General features: G+C 47.5%; 1 protein-coding gene and 1 pseudogene across 1 annotated transcript in view; one reads left to right on the top strand and one right to left on the bottom strand.

The window, feature by feature from the left end:
• The window catches only part of LOC134983462 (zinc finger protein 585A-like), a 151,168-nt gene that overhangs the window by 65,518 nt on the left and 64,401 nt on the right, over positions 1-21,249 (top strand). The gene's annotated exons all lie outside the window — the stretch shown is intronic.
• On the bottom strand, positions 1,816-9,190 carry LOC134983423 (gastrula zinc finger protein XlCGF17.1-like; annotated as a pseudogene).

Genomic DNA, 21,249 nt, shown 5'->3' with positions numbered 1-21,249 from the left:
AATAAGATAATACACAGACACATAAAAAGACTCAACCGAAATATTTTGTTTTTAAACAACTTTATTTCATATCTGTAATACACAGATTTTTCTCTATATTTTAAACTTAAAAAATACTTTACTCTGCACAACATGGATAAAATATCCTTTAAGTCACATTATAGCATTGCAGGTAAGTAAAACAGATACATATCAGGAGAGCCAAAGGTCTATGGGGGTCATTCAGACCAAGCCGCAATAGTGGCCCGCAGCACAGTTTGCTGGTGGTGGCAAAATGCACATGCGCAGCGGCCACGCAGACACACACATTGTGGCCGCATCCCTGAGGTGTGAACGCAGGCGGGCCGGGACCATTTTCTGGGGGGCTGCGTGATGTCACATCTGCGTTCATCTCTGATTAACCCCCTATAAGCTTCCAGAGTGCATCTCATATCTCATCTTTTCCAAGTTACTACAAATGATATGAGATCGGTAGCAGCACTACTTTCAGGATTATTACACAGAACACACATAAAGGCTGACACAGCAAATAACCGTAACACATACAAGGGATTAATTAGAAATAAGGAAGAATATTTATTAAGTCTAATTATCAACTGGTTCTGTGCGGGACCCATACACCTTTTTACTGCCACCAGCAGCCCCAGGTACTGCACTGCGGCCATCCGCCCTGTCTCCCCCACTACTGCCACCACCCTGTCTCCCCCACTACTGTCACCCACCCCACTACTGTCACCGCCCCATCTCCCCCAACTGCCACCCACCCCGTCTCCCCCCACTACTGCCACCACCCCATCTCCCCCCACTACTGCCACCTGCCCCACCTCCCCCCAACTACCGCCACCCACCCTGTATCCCCCCACTACTGTCACCGCCCCATATCCCCCCACTACTGCCACTGCCCTGTCTCCCCTCTGACACCTTAGTGCTGCTTGGGGACAATATTACCCACAGACAGTGCCTTTCCGGCAGCCCCCGCTACAGCACTAGTGCCACCAACCTGTCTCCACCTCTGACATCTAATAACTTCTTGGGGATGCTTGGTACTGCTGGTGACAGTTCTTCATCTGCAGACGGCAGCAAGCAGGGCAGTAACGAGGCAGAAGATGCTTCTGGTACCTTGGACCCTGGTCATGTAGGGTTGGGATAGACCATTATGTAATAGAGTCACCATCTTACAGGCAGCCGGTGAAGGGAGCAGAGAATGGGTGTTATGTGGCAGGAATGGGCTGGTTAGGTAAAACCCTGGCTGCTGCATTCTGTACAAGCTACAAGCGGTGCAATTCTTTTGCTGGGAGACCCAGGTAGAGTAAATTGCAGTAGTCTATGTGTGATGATACAAGTACATGTATGACTGTAGGTAGATCTTCTGAGGGAATAAAGTGTTGTGGCTATGTTCCTCAGATGAGGATCTGATTGTGGCAGATACTGATGTCTAAGTGTCACTCTACTATCCAGGACACCAAGATTCCGCACATAATCAGCATTTTGTAACTCTGAACCCCCAAGCGTAAGTCTGGTTGGTTTGCAAATCTGAACTGTAGCCCTGCCCTTTGTTGGTGAGCTTCTATCATAAGGACCTGTTTCACCAGGACTGAGTCACAGCCAACTGACATCACCCACACCTGGAGCTCAGCTAGACAACCATTTAGGATTGGTACTGGGTTCTCAGTACCTAGAGCAAAGACAGGTCATCTGTATAGCAGTGGTAGATGAGGGCATGACATCTGATTATTTCACCCAGTGGTAGCATGTATATTGCAAAAAGCATAGGAGATAGGATAAGAACCTTGAAGAACAACGCATGGCAATGATAAGTATACTCCAGAGGATTAAAATGGTTCCTCACCTGAGTGATGTCTATTGTGTGTAACAAGAGATGATTTATTTCTCGGAGTATAGAAATGGCTTCTCACCTGTGTGACTTCTGTGATGTATAACAAGAACTGATTTCTGTGTAAAACATTTCCCGCACTCAGAGCAAGAAAATGGCTTCTCACCTGTGTGAGTTCTCTGATGTCTAACAAGATGTGATTTGTGTGCAAAACTTTTCCCACACTCAGAACATGGAAATGCCTCTCACCTGTGTGACTTTGCTGATGGGTAACAAGTCGTGATTTGTGTGTAAAACATTTCCCGCACTCAGAGCAAGAAAATGGCTTCTCACCTGTGTGACTTCTGTGATGTACAACAAGATCTGATTTACATGCAAAACATATCCCACACTCAGAGCAAGAAAATGGCTTTTCACCTGTGTGACTTCTGTGATGTACAACAAGATCTGATTTACATGCAAAACATTTCCCACACTCAGAACATGGAAATGGCTTCTCACCTGTGTGCTCTCTCTGATGTCTAACAAGATTGGATTTCCAGGTAAAACTTTTCCCGCACTCAGAGCAAGAAAATGGCCTCTCACCTGTGTGTCTTCTCTGATGTCTAACAAGATATGATTTAAGTGCAAAACATTTCCCACACTCAGAACATGGAAATGGCTTCTCACCTGTGTGACATCTCTGATGTATAACAAGATGTGATTTCTTTGTAAAACATTTCGCACACTCAGAACATGGAAATGGCTTCTCACCTGTGTGACTTCTCTGATGTATAACAAGTTGTGATTTCTTTGTAAAACATTTCCCACACTCTGAACATATCAGTGGCCTCTCACCTGTATTACCTGTGTGTGGGTTAATAGGATTTGTGTTCTTTGTAAAACATTTGGCATCTATAGAACACGGAAACACTGTATCTACTCTCAGAGCTGTAACAGATGCACCAATATCAGAGTGATCAGGAGAACATTTCCCAGGATCAGAGGGACCAGCTGATAGAGCTGGATGTATAATTGGGGTAATGGGATTATCTCCTGGAGAATCCTGTCTACTGTCATTATCTTTTATGTCACAATCCGGGGATAACATTAGATGTTCTTCTGAGATATTCCTGCTTGTGTGTCCATCTGCTGGAAATAAAATACATTACGGAAATGTGACATTTTCTGTAACAATATTAATCTTGTAAACAATAGGAGAAGACGACTCTCTGGGACACTTAATTGTAAATGTGTGTGTATAATAAAACATAACTTTTAATGAAGGCTTTATAATATTGTGTCTCAGACTATCATTGTGTCCACCCTCCTGAGAACACTCACAATAACAAATGTAATATTATAACAAGACTTAGATATATCTCTCTCTTGTACTGGTAACTAACCATGAAGTATAAATGGAGATGTAGTCACTCGCCAAGTCCTATGTCAGCACCAATGTAAAACAATGAATGGGGAACATATCGTATGAATTGGAGAGTCTAGCTGAACAATAACATCAGTCATATGAGCTGATGGATCAGAGAAATGTCTCCTAACGTTACTCCTGGAAGCATTGGTAAGGTAGCATTCCTTTATGTGTGTGCTCATACCCTGGTAAGCCTGTACATGTGTTACTCACCCTTATATAAGTTGTATTGCTACAGCAGAGTAGGTGTGGAACAAGGTACTTTACATGCAATATACCATATAATACCATGTAATCATCATCATCATCTGCAAGGTTATACTCTACTTTCTCTTATGTACTAGAGGACACTTGAGTCCATTTAGTACCATGGGGTATAGATGGGTCCTTTGGGAGCCACTGGCACTTTAAAAGTTTAATAGTGTGGGCTGGCTCCTCTCTCTATGCCCCTCCTACCAGACTCCGTTTAGAAAATGTGCCCGGAGGAGCCGGTCACAGCTAGGGGAGCTCCTAGGAGTTTTCTTAGCTTTTTATTTTCTAGAGATAGGTTACAGGAAGGCTGCTGGCAACAGCCTCCCTGCTTCGTGGGACTTAGGCGGAGGGGGGGGGGTAGAAACCAACTTCCTGAAGAGTAGTGATGTGTACCGGAAATTTTTTGGGTTTTGTGTCTTGGTTTCGGTTCCGCGGGCGTGTTTTGGATTCGGACGCATTTTGTCAAAACCTCCCTGAAAATGTTTTGTCAGATTCGGGTGTGTTTTGGATTGTTTTTTGTTTTTTTTACAAAAAACCCTCAAAAACAGCTTCAATCATAGAATTTGGGGGTCATTTTGATCCCATAGTATTATTAACCTCAATAACCATAATTTCCACTCATTTCCAGTCTATTCTAAACACCTCACAATATTATTATTTTTAGTCCTAAAATTTGCACCAAGGTTGCTGGATGACCAAGCTAAGTGACCCAAGTGGCCGACATAAACACCTGGCCCATCTAGGAGTGGCACTGCAGTGTCAGACAGGATGGCCGATTTAAAAAATAGTCCCCAAACAGCACATGATGCAAATTAAAAAAAAGAGGTGCACCAAGGTCGCTGGATGGCTAAGCTAAGCGACCCAAGTGGCCAACACAAACACGTGGCCCACCTAGGAGTGGCACTGCAGTTTTCTAGCGAGAGGATGAGTGCTTCCATCCTCATGTGAATCTGAACCACTAGCCATGAACATAGGCCAGGGTCTCAGCTGTTCCTTGCCAATCCGTGTCGTAAATGGCATATTGGCAAGTTTACGCTTCTCATCAGATGCTTTTAATTTAGATTTTTGGGTCATTTTACTGAACTTTTGTAGTATGCTTGACAACACAGAGGTAGAGCAATGGACTACTGTACCGTACTGCTATATATTATATACTGGTGGTCAGCAAAATTTTGCACTGTCCTCCTACTATATATACTGCGCACAACTAAAATGCACCACAGGTATGGATGGATAGTATACTTGACGACACAGAGGTAGGTAGAGCAGTGGACTACTGTACCGTACTGCTATATATTATATACTGGTGGTCAGCAAAATCCTGCACTGTCCTCCTACTATATATACTGCGCACAACTAAAATGCACCACAGGTATGGTTGGAAAGTATACAGTGACGACACACAGGTAGGTAGAGCAGTGGCCTACTGTACCGTACTGCTATATAATACTGGTGGTCACTGGTCAGCAAAATTCTGCACTGTCCTCATATACTACAATGCAGCACAGATATGGAGCGTTTTTCATGCAGAGAACGTAGATATTTGCAGCACACTGAGCACAGATATTTGCAGCATATTGAGCAAAGATATTTGCAGCACACTGAACACATAAACTGAGAGAATGCTGCACGTCCTCTCCCTATCATCTCCAATGCACGAGTGAAAATAGCGGCAACGCGTGGCTCCTTATATAGAACATGATTCTCGCGAGAATCCGACAGTGGGATGATGGCGTTCGGGCGTGCTCGGGTTAACCGAGGAAGGAGGGAGGATCCGAGTCTGCGTCGGAACTGTGTAAAATGGGTGAAGTTCGGGGGGGTTCAGATTCCGAGAAACCAAACCCGCTCATCACTACTGAAGAGTTAATGGTTCTCTACTCCGCTGACAGGGCACTGAGCTCCTGAGGTTGCTGATCGCAAGTCCACGAGGCAACTGCTCTCTACCGCAGCACGGCCGCCAACCCCTAACAAAGCCAGAAGAAAGTGGTGAGTACAGCGCCAGCATCCCGGTTAGCAGGTTGCCGGCGCAAGGGTGGAAGCGCAGCTCTGACAGGCTGCGCTCCAGGAAGGCTCAGCAACACACAGTGTAGGCGCTTTGAGGGACGTCCTGAGCCAGCACGGATAAACCCTACACTGGTCACGCAGCTAACAGAGGCTAATCTCCCTGTTATCACTAAAATCCTCAGGCCAGTATAAATAATTAGTGCAGGAAGCCGGGCGCCATTACAAGGGGCGGGGCTTCCTCTCAGAGTGGATCCAGCACTCACCAGCGCCATTTTCTCCCTGCAGATTATAGGAACTAGGACACTGACAGGGAGCGCTGCCCTCCCTATTAAGGTTAGTCAGCGCCGGGCTTTTATCATAATAACTGTCTACAGGGGCGCTGTGTGGCTGGCTCCTTATACTCTGTGACTCTCTGAAGGTACTCTGGGGGAAACTGTGTCTGACATTATGTGTGTGTGTGTGTATGTGTGTATATCCACATTACCATGTCTAAGGACTCTGTGTCCTGTGCTGCAGAGTGTGTATCTTCTCCTGAGGAGTCTATTCCATGTACTCAGGACTGCAATGTGCTGTCTCAGCCTTCTGAATCCAAACCCCCATGGGTGGATTCTTTAAGGGGAATGATATCCCAGATTTGAACAAGGATGTCACATACTGAGAAAGAGACGCAGTTTTTGAGACAATCTGTAGTGGGTATGAAGTATTCAGCTCCCACTACTTCATCTAAAACCCCACCTACATACCCCCAAAAATGTACACTTGCCCAGATAATGCAAGCTGACACTGATACCGACTGATACAGGGGACTGTGATGGGGATATGCAGGGGGGTGGGGGGGATGCATCCCTTGCTAAAGGGGTGCAGCTAATGATTGAAGCTATTAGGGATGTCTTGCATATTTCTGAGAAGGTTCCAGAACAAGTAGAGGAATCTTATATTACAGTAAATAAGAAGTCCTCGCTTACCTTCCCTACTTCTAAGGAGCTAAAACTCCTTGTTTGAAAAATCTTGGGAAAACCTAGAGAAAAAATTCCAGATCCCTAAAAGAATTCTCATTGCTTTCCCTTTCCCTGAAGAGAATAGGAAGAAGTGGGAAAACCCACCTATAGTAGACGCTTCTGTAACTGGACATATCATCTATGGGCAAAATGTGGAACGGATCCTAGAGAATACAAAACATCAGTCCTGAATCATCTCCTGGGGTAAACTTCATCCATCTTATATAATTGGCTAAATCATTCCTTGCTTACAATTGGCTTATTTTGCACAAAATACTGCTTTTTAAAGAGTTATTATTTTTTAATAAATTGTTTTACAATGTACACACTTAGTGAATGGTATTGTTCTTTCCTCTCATAGCGCAGCCTCCTTTTCTTTTCTATTGTTACCATATAGGCAGTGACTCCCCTAAATACTGGCTGCTGCTTAGCCAAGCACCTCGCCTCATAGCGCCCGAATTCCCCTGGGTATTTTTTTCCTTATTCCCCAATCTATTAAGTCCCCCACTCCTACTGCCCTATAGCGGCTCGCTCCGCTCACTCCGGGCACCGTTCACTGCCGCAGCCTAGTGACGCCTATGAAGCCATGGGCTGTATTCTGGGGCTATGTGCGCCCAGTCTTTCCTGCACGCTCCGGATACCTGACTTGAAGGCGGTTTTGGCTCAGACGGGAGTACTTGCTCTCCAGATAACACAGTTGCATAGCTCCCGCTACTGCTGGGGACAGAATGGGCTGCCCACAGTCACCGGAGCCCGGCGGTGATATTGGGAAGTGAGGCGGCTGCCATTTTGGATCCTGGTGCGTGGCCATCACATGCTTTGCCTTCTGCCTTCAATAAGGTTTAATATAAATAAGTGTCCTGACAGCTGGACCGGGGTCACTACACTAAATTGCAGCATTTGCCTGGAAGTGACACTACCTTCAATTTATATAGTACCACTATAATCTACATTCCTGGAAGAAAAAAAGACGAGGCTGAGATTTGAACTTTTATGGAGCCTAAACGTAGGCCCACATCCACAACAGCCTGCAGGAAGTGCAAGAAATGTCCCAGATGAAAATCCACAGCAGAATACTGTTGACCCTCACACCAAGAGACACATTTCTTTCATATGCGATGGTAATGTTTCGATGCGACCATCTGGCCGGCTTGGAGCATAGTAGAGATAACCTTGCCCGGAATCTCTTTCCTGGCAAAAATCCTCCCAATATACTTCCATTGCATCAAACGTAACCGTGGTAAGTCTGGATAGATGAACGGCCCTTGTATAAGACGATCATCCTGAATTGGCAGAGGCCAGGGGCCTATGAGTAATAAGGATTGAATGTCTACATACCAGGCCCTGCGGGGCCAGTCTGGGGCAATCAGAATTGCCTGAACCCTGTACCCTTAAGTCCTTTGAGAACTCTTGGAATTCTAGGAACTGGAGGGAACAAGTACACCAACCGGTAAATCCACGGTGTCGCCAGAGCGTCCACTGCTGCGGCCTGTGGATCCCTCGTCCCAGAACAGTAACGCAGAAGCTTCTTGGCAAGCTGAGAAACCAACAAGTTGATTTGTGGGTAGCCACACCGATGAAATATCTGCTGAAACACTTACGGGTAGAGGCCCCATTCCCCCAGGTGCAGATCGTGTCTACTGAGGAAGCCTGCTCCCCAATTGTCTACTCCCAGAATTAATATGGCGGAAATGGCCTTGGGATTCCGCTCCACCCAGAGGAGTATCTGTGACACATCCCTCATTGCAGTTCTGCTGTTTGGACCTCCTTGTTGGTTTATGTATGCTACAGTTGGTGCATTTTCTAACCATACCTGTATGGCCTGATACTGAAGGATATAAAAGAGGTCAGCAGAAGGGCATTGTAAATCGCCCTGAGTTCCAAAACTTTTATCGGAAGGGAAGCCTCTTGGTCAGACCACCTTCATTGGAACTGAGCCCCTAGGGTCACTGCACCCCAACCATGGAGGCTTGCATCTATTGTCAACAGAATCCAATCCTGAATTCTGAAGTGTCGACCCTCCAGGAGGGAGACCAGCAACCACCATAAGAGGGAAATCCTGGCGTTTGGTGAAAGGCATATCATCTGGCGTATGTGCAGATGTGACCCAGACCATTTGTCCAGCAGATCCAGCTGGAATGGTCATGCATTTAATCTTCCTTACCGAAATGCGTTGTAGGAGGGCATTATCTTTACCAGTAAGCTTATGCAAAGATATACCGAGATTTTGTTCAGCTTCAAAACGGAACATACCATTGTCTGAATTATCTTTGCCTCGTCCATAGGAAGGAACACCTTCTGAGACACCGTGTCCAATATCATTACCAGGAACTGAAGCCTCTGCGTAGGTCCTAGGTGGGATTTCTGCAGATTGAGAATCCACCCATGATCCGTGAGTAGTCGTGTTTGAAGGCTGATCTTTTCCATCAACTGTACTCTGAATATAGCCATTATGAGGAGATCGTCCAAGTATGGAATGATTTTCACTTCCTGCTTGCGGAGTTGTAGCAACATCTCTGCCATCACCCCTGATAACACCCTCAGTGCCATTGACAGACCGAAACGCAAGGCCTGGACCTGGTAGTGACTGTCCTGCAGTGCAAACCTGAGGTAAGTCTGAAGAGGCGGGCATATTGGGATGTGAAGATATGCATCCTTAATAGCCAGAGAAACCAGGAATTCCCCTTCTTCCATGTCACGCTTGGCTTGAGTTGGGGATCTGATGACTGATAATTGACTGAGGGAGCAAAGGAAGGAAATGAGGTGGCTGAATGTAGTTCTTACTCATGGATTGAAGAATTAGGCCCGAAGATGTAGAGTGGTAGGCAATGAGGGCAATGACCAAGAATGATACACTGAAGAAAGAGGAATTCAGTTTTAATGAGACCTCAATCATACACAACGACTAGGAGAGAAGTCTGAGTGAATTCTGAAAGACGAAAGGTTCATGACTTGTAAACGATGCTGAAGAATACTGAATGAAGAGATGACTTGTGATTTGTAAACGATGCTGAAGAGAGGATCGCTGTGAGCACCATCAGCAAACAAAGACCCTCTGCCAGATAGCAGGATACCAGGGGTTAAACCATAAGAGCAGGTGGACTGGGAGCAAAGGACTGCAATAACAGAACTGACCACCAGGCGGACACAACAGAACCAGGATACCAGGGGTTAACCTGGGAGTACAGAGCGCAGGGCGCCTTACAGCAGCAAGTAACTTGAAGTACTGGCAACATAGCTAAGCATCAACCCCTTTTTATAAGGGAAGCCTGTACCTGATTGGCTGGACGCGAACTGGGATACCTATCGTCTTGGAATGATCTCCAACATGGTGGCTCCCTGCACAGAGGACACATGTGGAACCAGCACACAGCCACTACCTCTGGCCTCAGCCTCCCAGACGCCGCACTCCAGCAACAGGACACTTGGAAACAGACACCTCCGGCTGCCATGCTCCGCTCCCCAGGACCTGGACCCCGGCCTCCAGACACCCGGAAGCCGCACCGGAAGATATTGCTGCTGTAGCTCCTATCCATCGCAGCGACACCAGCCAGCTAAGAGGAAGGCCCCAGGGACCAGAACCGGTGGTAAGACTCCGGATGCTGACAGTACCCCCCTTTTTAGGGTGGTCTCCGTACACCCACGCTGCTTAGTGGGATTCTTGGCATGAAAGGCACAACTCAGTCTTGGAGCATGAACATCCTCTGCAGCCACCCAAGATATTTCCTCCGGACCATATCCTCTCCAATCTATGAGATACTGGAGACGACCATACCTCTTGCGGAAGTCAAGAAACTTATGAACCTCGAATTCCTCATTTTGAGCAGCTTTAACCCTGGGAGGTTAAGGGAAAGCTGCCCGAAAATGATTTAGTACAAGAGGCCCTATGTTTAGTACAAAAGGCCCTATTTTTCCGATCAGCGTAGGTCTTTCATTTCTGGGAAGTCTTAAGTAGCACCTTATGGATTTGTCTCCAAATCTTAGTGAACTGACGAAGAGCGGATTCAGCAGCAGGAACCTCAAGAGGTGGGAGAGATTAGAAGGAAGGAACTCGTGGATGAAAACTTTGAGGACGAGGTTTAGCTTTCTTATAAGATTATTTTCCAGTTCTGACAATTCTTGAGCATAAAGTTACGGAGATTAGAGAACAAGGGCCCTCATTCCGAGTCGTTCGCTCTGTAAATTTCATCGCATCGCAGCGATTTTCCGCTTAGTGCGCATGCGCAATGTCCACACTGCGACTGCGCCAAGTAAATTTGCTATGAAGGTAGTATTTTTACTCACGGCTTTTTCATCACTCCAGCGATCGTAGTGTGATTGACAGGAAGTGGGTGTTTCTGGGGGGAAACAGGCCGTTTTATGGGCGTGTGGGAAAAAACGCTACCGTTTCCAGAAAAAACGCAGGAGTGGCTGGAGAAACGGGGGAGTGTCTGTCTGGGCGAACGCTGGGTGTGTTTATGACGTCAAACCAGGAACGACAAGCACTGAACTGATCGCAGATGCCGAGTAAGTCTGGAGCTACTCGGAAACTGCTAAGAGGTGTGTAATCGCAATCAAACATCGTTCGCAATTTTAAGATGCTAAGATACACTCCCAGTAGGCGGTGGCTTAGCGTGAGCAACTCTGCTAAAATCGCCTTGCGAACGAACAACTCTGAATGTCCTCCAAGCTCAGGAGGCCAGTAGCAACATAGCCTAAGTATTGAAGTGTGGAAATAGGGAGACATCAGTGAGCATAGACCCCCAGTGGCCATCGGTTACAGAAACATCGTGAGGTCAGTTGTTTATGGGTAATAGCAAGAAGATGCCATCCTTGAGCGGTAAAGTAATTTATAGGAGCCAGCAACTGGGGCCTGCTACTGTCCTGGACACATGGACTGTTACGTCATAGCTATACTGATGCCCCAAGAGCTCTAATTGGATCTTGTGGGGATTGAGGGGAGCAGGAGGGAAAAAAAACCCAGCAGCAGTCAAACAGTATGGAGGATGTAGTCAGCACAGTCTGCCACCAGAGGGAGTCGACAGAGCAGGAGTGGAGGCCAGGCAATAATAATAATAATAAAAGCAGTTCAGGCGACCACTTACTGCCCAGGTAGGGCCGCAGCGGCAGAAGTCCCTGCCAGAAATCACTGATGCTGTAGTTCAGGGCACTGATCATGGGCTGGCAGTGTCTGTAGCTCCCAGGGAAGCGGCTGGTTTCATGTGGCTAAATTGCCAGTTTTCAAGATGACCACTTCTGGCAGGGAAGCCCAAATCAGAAAAAACTGGGCGTGTGAACCAGGTCAGTAATAAGGCAGGAGAGGAGAGGGTACTTGGGTGCAGTGGCACAGGGTAATGTATCTGGCTGCACAGGAACCCCATGTGTATGTCCTCTATAATTCACAGCTCCACCAGATTCCCCCATAGCACCATGTGTTAGGAGGAGAGGGGGAGATGCCGGAACACTGCTGGAGTGATGACAGGCAAGCGCTCTGTGTATTCCCCGCTGCCACAACTCAGGGCTTCAATGGCCGGACAGTAGGAGAAGGCAGGCTGCGGGCGGGTGAGCTGACTAACCTGACGCCTCCCTGCTGAGACCAACAATCCCCATAGTATGCGCAGCATCAGATGCCAAGAGAGCAGCTCCGCTCAGTGTCTCCTGCAGTGGTCACCGCTGATCTCCAGTCAGCCTCTCCACATGACTCCAACAGCATGGTTAGGCACAAGAGTGGACAGGGCACACAGCCCTCGGTGAGTAGCAGCGCTACCTCGCTGAGGTCCGGTCCGCGGTGGGATCACTGCACAACTTCAGTCCGCGGCTTCGGATCTGGGTGTAGGCCGCAACCTCCAAAGCCAAATTAATGGCTCCCCGGCTCCGCAACCTACACACCGGGTTTCAAAACACACAGAGGGGCAAGAAAGGGCTTGAAAGAGCCCGTAGGACAGCTGTAAAAGGCAGAAAGGACCTATATAAGCAGAAGATCCTTTATCCTGCTTCCTGCTGCCTTTCCAGTCAGGCCTCACCCCCCGTGACATCATTTATTGATGTTGAAAACAAAAGTAATGTAGATTTTCGCACCAATCTAAGACCTGCGAATCTACTTTGGGAGCCACCTCCCTTTTTTTTTTTTTTGGCAGGTTACTTGATACTTTCATCCTCATTGGTTACTATAGGTCACGTGGACGAGGTTCTCTCCATATCCCCGGACATAGCGTGTGTCAGATGACGTCACTTTGATGCACTGGAGCGTGCGACAGACAGTGACATGGACGGTTCCACCGGGAATATTAATGACACGGAATGTGCACATGCGTGTAGATGGTGACACTAAAACTACTGGATGATCATTGTGAATGTCTGAGGTATTGATACGATGCAAATTTGTTGAGATATTGTTTCTTTTTCAGATGGAACCATGGGTCGTGCACGTGATGCGACTGGCAAAAGGGAGCCACTGGTTTTGTCCGAGACCGGCATTTGTTTGTTGGTGATCCCTTGTAGACAGTGAGTAGTATCCATCTACAGTGAAAGAAGCATGGACACCAAGAATCTCAGCGGTAGAACAGTGGCCGAAAGTAGATCATGACAAATCGGGACCACAGGCATTTAGGGCACCTAGCAACCACCAATCGTTCCAAACGCATCATGAACTGCACCAACAGTACAATGCTGGACCCAGCCAAACAGTCCCAGATCTGGTGAATTGGAGGGCCACGTGAGATGTGGTGGCACGTCAGACTGGTGCTCTGAAAACCAATCCAAGCCTTTCGGCCACTGTTCCACCGCTGAGAGCATACCTAAAGTTTAACACTAATGCTATAGCTGTTTTTATGGTAATTATTTTGGGCAATAGAGTAGGACCTGCAATATAGTGGGGTCCCTTGTCGGGGGCTGCAGGCTTAAATGCACTGAGCAATACATGAACTAAAACTCCACTGTTTATTATTGTTAGTTAAATAAACGTTATGGTAAGAACTTACCGTTAATAACGGTATTTCTCCTATGTCCACAGGTTTCCACAGGATAACAATGGGATATGATGGAGCGACAGCGGATTGGCACCAAATGATCACAAGCTTTCAGGCCTCCCAGGATGAAACAGGCTCGTCCATATATCCCCGCCCACTGGCTCAGTCAAATCAGTTGTATTCCAAAGCATTTAGGCAGGAGCTTTATGTAGAAACCTATTTAGGCGAGAAGAACACACTTGCACACCCTTCCATGCAAGAGGGAAGAGGTTAGTCAGTATAAAGTTTCTCAAATCGAGTGCGTCAGGGTGGGATCCCTGTGGAAACCTGTGGACGTAGGAGAAATAGCGTTATCAATGGTAAGTTCTTACCACAACGTATATTTCTCCGGCTGGGTCTACAGGATATCCACAGGATAACAATACGTTTTTTAAACCTAACGGTAAATCTTTTTCTCCTAGTCCGTAGAGGTTGCTGGGGACTCCGTAAGGACCATGGGGTATAGACGGGCTCCGCAGGAGACATGGGCACTCTAAGACATTTTAATGGGCGTGAGCTGGCTCCTCCCTCTATGCCCCTCCTCCAGACCTCCTCCTCCAGAGGAGACGGACATTTTGAGGAAAAGGATTTTGTTAATTAAGGGCGAGATACATACCAGCTCACACCACAAACACACCGTATAACATGGTATATAACTAAACCAGTTAACAGCATGAACAACAGAAATCAGCAACAGTCTGATCTCAACCAGCATCCTCTATGGACTAGGAGAAAAAGTTTTACCGGTAGGTTTAAAATCTTATTTTCTCTTACGTCCTAGAGGATGCTGGGGACTCTGTAAGGACCATGGGAATTATACCAAAGCTCCAGACCTGGCGGGAGAGTGCGGATGACTCTGCAGCACCGATTGAGCAAACATGAGGTCCTCCTCAGCCAGGGTATCAAACTTGTAGAATTTAGCAAAAGTGTTTGAACCCGACCAAGTAGCTGCTCGGCAAAGCTGTAATGCCGAGACACCTCGGGCAGCCGCCCAGAAGAGCCCACCTTCCCAGGGGCCTTCACCGATTTTGGTAACGGCAATCCTGCTGTAGAATGAGCCTGCTGAATCGTGTTACAGATCCAGCGTGAAATAGTCTGCTTGGAAGCAGGAGCGCCAACCTTGTTGGCTGCATACAGGACAAACAGAGCCTCTGTTTTCCTAATACGAGCCATTCTGGCTACATAGATTTTTAAAGCCCTGACTACATCAAGGGACTTTGACTCCTCCAAAACATCCGTAGCCACCGGAACTATAATAGGTTGGTTCATGTGAAACAACGAAACCACCTTAGGTAGAAATTGCGGACGAGTTCTCAATTCCGCCCTATCCACATGGAAAATCAGATAGGGGCTCTTGTGGGACAAGGCCGCCAATTCTGACACCCGCCTTGCAGATGCCAAGGCCAACAACATGACCACTTTCCACGTGAGAAATTTTAACTCAACAGTTTGAAGTGGTTCAAACCAATGTGATTTAAGGAACTGCAACACCATGTTGAGGTCCCACGGTGCCACAGGGGGCACAAAAGGAGGTTGGATGTGCAGTACTCCTTTCGCAAAAGTCTGTACTTCTGGAAGAGAGGCCAATTCCTTCTGAAAGAATATTGATAAGTCCGAAATCTGCACCTTAATGGAACCTAACTTTAGGCCCATATCCACTCCTGTCTGTAGAAAATGGAGAAAACGACCCAGCTGGAATTCTTCCCTAGGAGCATTCTTGGATTCACACCAAGACACATACTTCATCCAGATACGGTGATAGTGTTTCGCCGTTACTTCCTTCCTAGCTTTAAGTAGAGTAGGGATGACTTCCCCTGGAATACCTTTCCTAGCTAGGATCTGGTGTTCAACCGCCATGCCGTCAAACGTAACCGCGGTAAGTCTTGGAACACACACGGCCCCTGTTGTAACAGGTCCTCTCTGAGAGGAAGCAGCCAAGGATCTTATGTGATCATTTCTTGAAGATCTGGATACCAGGCCCTTCGAGGCCAATCTGGGACAATGAGTATCGTCTGAACTTTTGTTCTTCTTATGATTTTCAATATTTTTGAGATGAGCGGAAGCGGAAGGAACACATAGACCACTTGATACACCCACGGTGTTACTTGCGCGTCCACTGCTATTGCCTGAGGCTCGGAACAATATGTCCGAAGCTTCTTGTTGAGGTGTGACGCCATCATGTCTATTTGAGGGAGTCCCCAGCAACTTGTCACTTCTACAAAGACCACTTGAGTCCCCACTCTCCTGGATGGAGATCGTGTCTGCTGAGAAAGTCTGCTTCTCAGTTGTCCACTACCGGAATGAATACCGCGGACAGAGCGCTTACATGATTTTGCGCCCAGCGAAGAATCCTGGTGGCCTCCGCCATTGCTGCTCTGCTCCTTGTTCCGCCCTGGCGGTTTACATGCGCCACGGCTGTGATATTGTCTGACTGGATCAGAACGGGTAGGTTGTGAAGGAGATGCTCCGCCTGTCTCAGGCCGTTGTATATGGCCCTTAATTCCAGCACGTTTATGTGCAGACAAGCCTCCTGGCTTGACCATATTCCCTGAAAGTTTTTTCCCTGTGTGACTGCTACCCAACCTCGGAGGCTCGCGTCCGTGGTCACGAGAACCCAATCTTGAATTCCAAACCTGCGACCCTCTAGAAGGTGAGCACTCTGGAGCCACCACAGGAGAGATATCTTGGCGCTGGGGGACAGGCTTATCATCTGATGCATTTGGAGATGGGACCCTGACCACTTGCTCAGCAGGTCCCACTGAAAAGTTCTTGCATGGAAACTGCCAAACGAAATCGCCTCGTAGGCCGCCACCATCTTCCCCAACACTCGAGTGCATTGATGAATCGACACTCTTTTTGATTTCAGCAGAACCCCGACCATGTTCTGGATTTCCAGAGCTTTTTCCAGTGTGAAAAAAACCCTCTGCCGTTCCGTGTTGTTGTAGCACCCTCAGAGAGAGAGTCACGCTCTTCAGTAATTGTTCTCTTGATCTCGCTTTTATCAGGAGATCGTCCAAGTATGGGATAATTTTGACACCTTGCCTCCGCAGGAGCACCATCATTTCTGCCATTACCTTGGTGAAAATCCTTGAGGCTGTGGAAAGCCCAAACGGCAACGTCTGAAACTGGTAATGACAATCCTGTACAGCGAATCTCAGGAACGCCTGATGAGGATATATGGGGACATGAAGGTATGCATCATTTATGTCTAGTGACACCATAAAATCCCCCCCTTCTAGGCTGGAGATCACTGCCCAGAGAGATTCCATTTTGAATTTGAATCTCTTCAAATATAGATTTAGGGATTTTAGGTTCAGAATCGGTCTGATCGAGCCGTCCGGCTTCGGGACCACAAAGAGGGTTGAATAGAACCCCATTCCCTGTTGCAACTGGGGAACCTGGGTAATCACTTGCTGTTGACACAGCTTTTGAATTGCAGCTAAAACTATCTCCCTCTCTGGGGGAGAAGCTGGTAAAGCCGATTTGAAAAATCGTCGAGGAGGCACGTCTTCGAATTCCAGCTTGTAGCCTTGGGATACAATTTCCATCGCCCAAGGATCCACGTCCGACTGAACCCAGATGTGGCTGAAGAGTCGAAGACATGCCCCCACCGGCGCGGACTCCCTCAGTGGAGCCCCAGCATCATGCAGTGAATTTAGTAGAAGCCAGGGAGGACTTCTGCTCCTGGGAACTAGCCGTAGCAGGCATTCTTTTCCCTCTTCCTTTACCTCTGGCGAGGAAGGAAGAGCCCCGACCTCTTCTGGACTTATGCGACCGAAAGGACTGCATCTGATACTGTGGTGTTTTCTTTTACTGTGGGAGAACATAAGGCAAAAAAGTAGATTTACCCGCGGTAGCTGTGGAAACCAGGTCTGCGAGACCTTCCCCAAATAAAACCTCACCCTTGTAAGGTAAAACTTCCATATGCCTCTTTAAGTCGGCATCACCCGTCCATTGGCGGGTCCACAGTGCTCGCCTAGCAGAAATCGCCATGGCGTTGGCCCTTGAACCTAGCAGCCCAATGTCTCTCGGAGCATCTCTCATATATAAGACTGCGTCTTTGATGTGACCCAAGGTCAATAAAATGGTATCCCTATCTAGGGTATCAATATCAGCTGACAAGGTATCTGTCCAAGCTGCTACCGCGCTACAAACCCAAGCCGATGCTATTGCCGATCTGAGCAAAGCACCCGTATGTGTATAAATAGATTTTAAGGTAGTCTCCTGTCTGCGATCAGCAGGATCCTTGAGGGCTGCCGTGTCAGGAGACGGTAGCGACACCTTCTTGGACAAGCGCATTAAAGCCTTGTCCACCCTGGGCGAGGATTCCCACCGTACCCTGTCCTGTACAGGGAAAGGATACGCCATAAAAATCCTCTTGGGAATCTGCAGCTTTTTGTCTGGAGTTTCCCAAGCTTTTTCAAATAACACTTTCAGCTCATGAGATGGGAGAAAGGTTACCTCAGGTTTCTTTTCCTTATACATGCGCACCCTCGTGTCAGGGACAGAAGGGTCATCTGTGATATGTAAAACATCCTTTATTTGCAATAATCATATAATGAATACTTTTGGCCACCCTTGGGTGTAACCTTGCATCATCGTAGTCGACACTGGAGTCAGAATCCGTGACGGTATCAGTGTCTGCTATTTGGGATAGGGGACGTTTTTGAGACCCTGAAGGGCCCTGTGACACAGTCAAAGCCATGGGTTGACTCCCTGTTTTATCCCTGGACTCTGCTTTGTCCAATCTCTTATGTAATAAAGACACATTTGCATTTAAAACATTCCACGCATCCAACCAATCAGGTGTCGGCGTTGCCGACGGAGACACCACAATCATCTGCTCCACCTCCTCCTTAGATGAGCCTTCCGCTTCAGACATGCCGACATACACGTACCGACACCCCCACACACTCAGGGATGTATCTATATGGAGACAGATCCCCCAATAAGGAACCTTGGGGGACACCGAGAGAGAATATGCCAGCACACACCCAGCGCCACTGGACACTGGAATAAAATGTGCCCCCCCCTCTTTTTTGCCCTCTGTAACCTTGTTCAGTAGGGCAGAGTCTGGGGAGCCATCTTCTCTGCAGTGTGCCGTGGAGAAAATGGCGCTGGTTAGTGCTGGAGGACCAAGCCCCGCCCCCTCACCGTCGGGCTTCGGTCCTGCTCAAATTATTTATACTGGGGGGGTTTATTAATATTCTGCCTCCGCAGTATCTATTCTTTATGCCAGTGTCCCCAGAGGTTTTTATTGCTGCCCAGGGCGCCCTGCACCCTTACAGTGCCCACTGTGTGTGTTTGTGTGGGACAATGGCACTGCGCGTTACCTCAGTGAAGATCATGAAGTCTTCTGCCGCCTTTGAAGTATTATTTTCTTCTTAGTACTCACCCGGCTTCTATATTCCGGCTCTGTGAGGAGGACGGCGGCGCGGCTCCGGGACGAACGGCGAGGGTGAGACCTGCGTTCCGACCCTCTGGAGCTAATGGTGTCCAGTAGCCTAAGAAACAGAGCCTATCATTTAAGTAGGTCTGCTTCTCTCCCCTCAGTCCCTCGTAGCAGGGAGCCTGTTGCCAGCAGTGCTCCCTGAAAATAAAAAACCTAACAAAAGTCTTTTTCAGAGAAACTCAGGAGAGCTCCCCTGCAATGCACCCAGTCTCCTCTGGGCACAGGATCTAACTGAGGTCTGGAGGAGGGGCATAGAGGGAGGAGCCAGTACACATCCATTCTAAAGTCTTTAGTGTGCCCATGTCTCCTGCGGAGCCCGTCTATACCCCATGGTCCTTACGGAGTCCCCAGCATCCTCTAGCACGTAAGAGAAAAGGAGACTTACATGACAGCATTTCTAAATCTGACACTCTTCTAGGTGATGTCATAGTCAGTAGAAAGAGTACTTTAGCCGTCAACCATTTAAGATCCACTTTATTAAGTGGTTCAAACGGAGCACCCTGAAGGGCTTTGAGGACCAGACTTTAATCCCAAGGTACTGCAGGAGAAACAAAAAGGTGGTTGAATGCGCAACATTCCCTGGGAAATAAGTACGCACATCCTGCAAAGTGGCAATTTTCTTTTGGAACCAGTCAGTCAATGCTGATACTTGAACTCTCAAGGAAGCCACCTTCAAACCCTTATCCATTCCTGCCTGAAGGAAATCTAAGACTCTGGATACTCTGAAAGATTTTGGATACATACTTATTTCACTGCACCAATGAATATAGGCTTGCCATATTCGGTGATAAATGCGAGCAGAGGAGGGTTTTCCTTGCTCTGAGCTTAGTTTGAATTACTTCAGGATAGAGGTTTCAACAGCAATGCCATCAAAGACAGCCGATCCAGATGCCTGTGATAACAAGGACCCTGCATCTGTAGATCTGGAAGTTGAGGGAGCAGAATTTGAACATCCAACAACATCCTCTGAAGATATATGTACCAATGCCTTCTGGGCCAAGCAGGAAGCCATCAGAATCACGGCGCCCCTTGCTTGCTTTATTTTCCTCACCACCGTGGGTAGCAGGGAGATTGGAGGAAACAGATATGCCAGATGAATGTCCCATTTCACTGACAGTGGGTCCACAAGGATCGCTCCGTGATCCTTTGTTCTTGACCCGTATGCTGGTACTTTGCTGTTCAGGCGGGATGCCATGAGATCTATCTCTGGCAACCCCCACTTGCCTACTAGAGTCTGAAAGACCTCCGGGTGTAGAGCTCATTCGATTGCTTGAATGGTGTGTCGACTGAGAAAGTCCACTTTCCAGTTTAGGACTCCTGGAACGCACACTACGGACAATGCTGGAAGATGGAGTTCTGCCCACCTTAGTATGTGACTCTCCTCCTTCATTGCTTTTTGGCTGCGAGTTCCTCCCTGATGGTTGAGGTACGCTACTGCAGTTGCATTGTCTGAACAGATCTGGACTGGTTTTCCTTGCAGAATGTCCTTTGCCTGAATCAGTGCCATGTATATGGCCCGGAGGTCCAACAGGTTTATTGGCAGGCGACTTTCTTCTGTGGTCCATTGTCCCTGGAACCATAATTTTCCGGACACTGCTCCCCAGCCCTGTAGACTGGCATCCGTTGTCAGGATCTCCCAATCTGATATCCAAAAAGGTTTCCCTTTGTTTAGATGGGTTGTTTGTAGCCACCAGGCTAATGACTTTCTTACCTTGTGAATCAGCTGCTGCAGAGGTCTTGAGTGGAATTGTGCATATTCCACCATGTCGAATGTTGACACCATCAAATCCATCACTCAGACTGCTGTGCGAATTGATATTGTCTGACTGTGTATTAATTCCCGAGTCATTAACTGCTCCTTGGATATCTTTTCCTGAGGTAAAAATAAGATTTTGAACCTACCGGTAAATATTTTTCTCCTAGTCCGTAGATTATGCTGGGGACTCCTTAAGGACCATGGGGGATAGACGGGCTCCGCAGGAGACATGGGCACTTTAAGAAAGACTTTAGGTATGGGTGTGCACTGGCTCATCCCTCTATGCCCCTCCTCCAGACCTCAGTTAGAGAAACTGTGCCCAGGGGAGACGGACAGTACGAGGAAAGGATTTTGGTTAATCCAAGGGCAAGATTCATACCAGCCCACTCCATCCACGCCGTATAACTTGTGATATACTAACCAGTTAACAGTATGAAAAAACGACATAGCATCAGTCCAGGACCGATGAAACTATAACATAACCCTTATTTAAGCAATAACTATATACAAGTCTTGCAGAAGTAGTCCGCACTTGGGACGGGCGCCCAGCATCCTCTAT

This window comes from Pseudophryne corroboree, assembly GCF_028390025.1.
Source record: "Pseudophryne corroboree isolate aPseCor3 chromosome 3 unlocalized genomic scaffold, aPseCor3.hap2 SUPER_3_unloc_15, whole genome shotgun sequence".
NCBI classification, from domain to species: Eukaryota; Metazoa; Chordata; class Amphibia; order Anura; family Myobatrachidae; genus Pseudophryne; species Pseudophryne corroboree.
The sequence above is the reverse complement of the archived record's forward strand: the minus strand, read 5'-3'. Positions and strand labels throughout refer to the sequence as shown.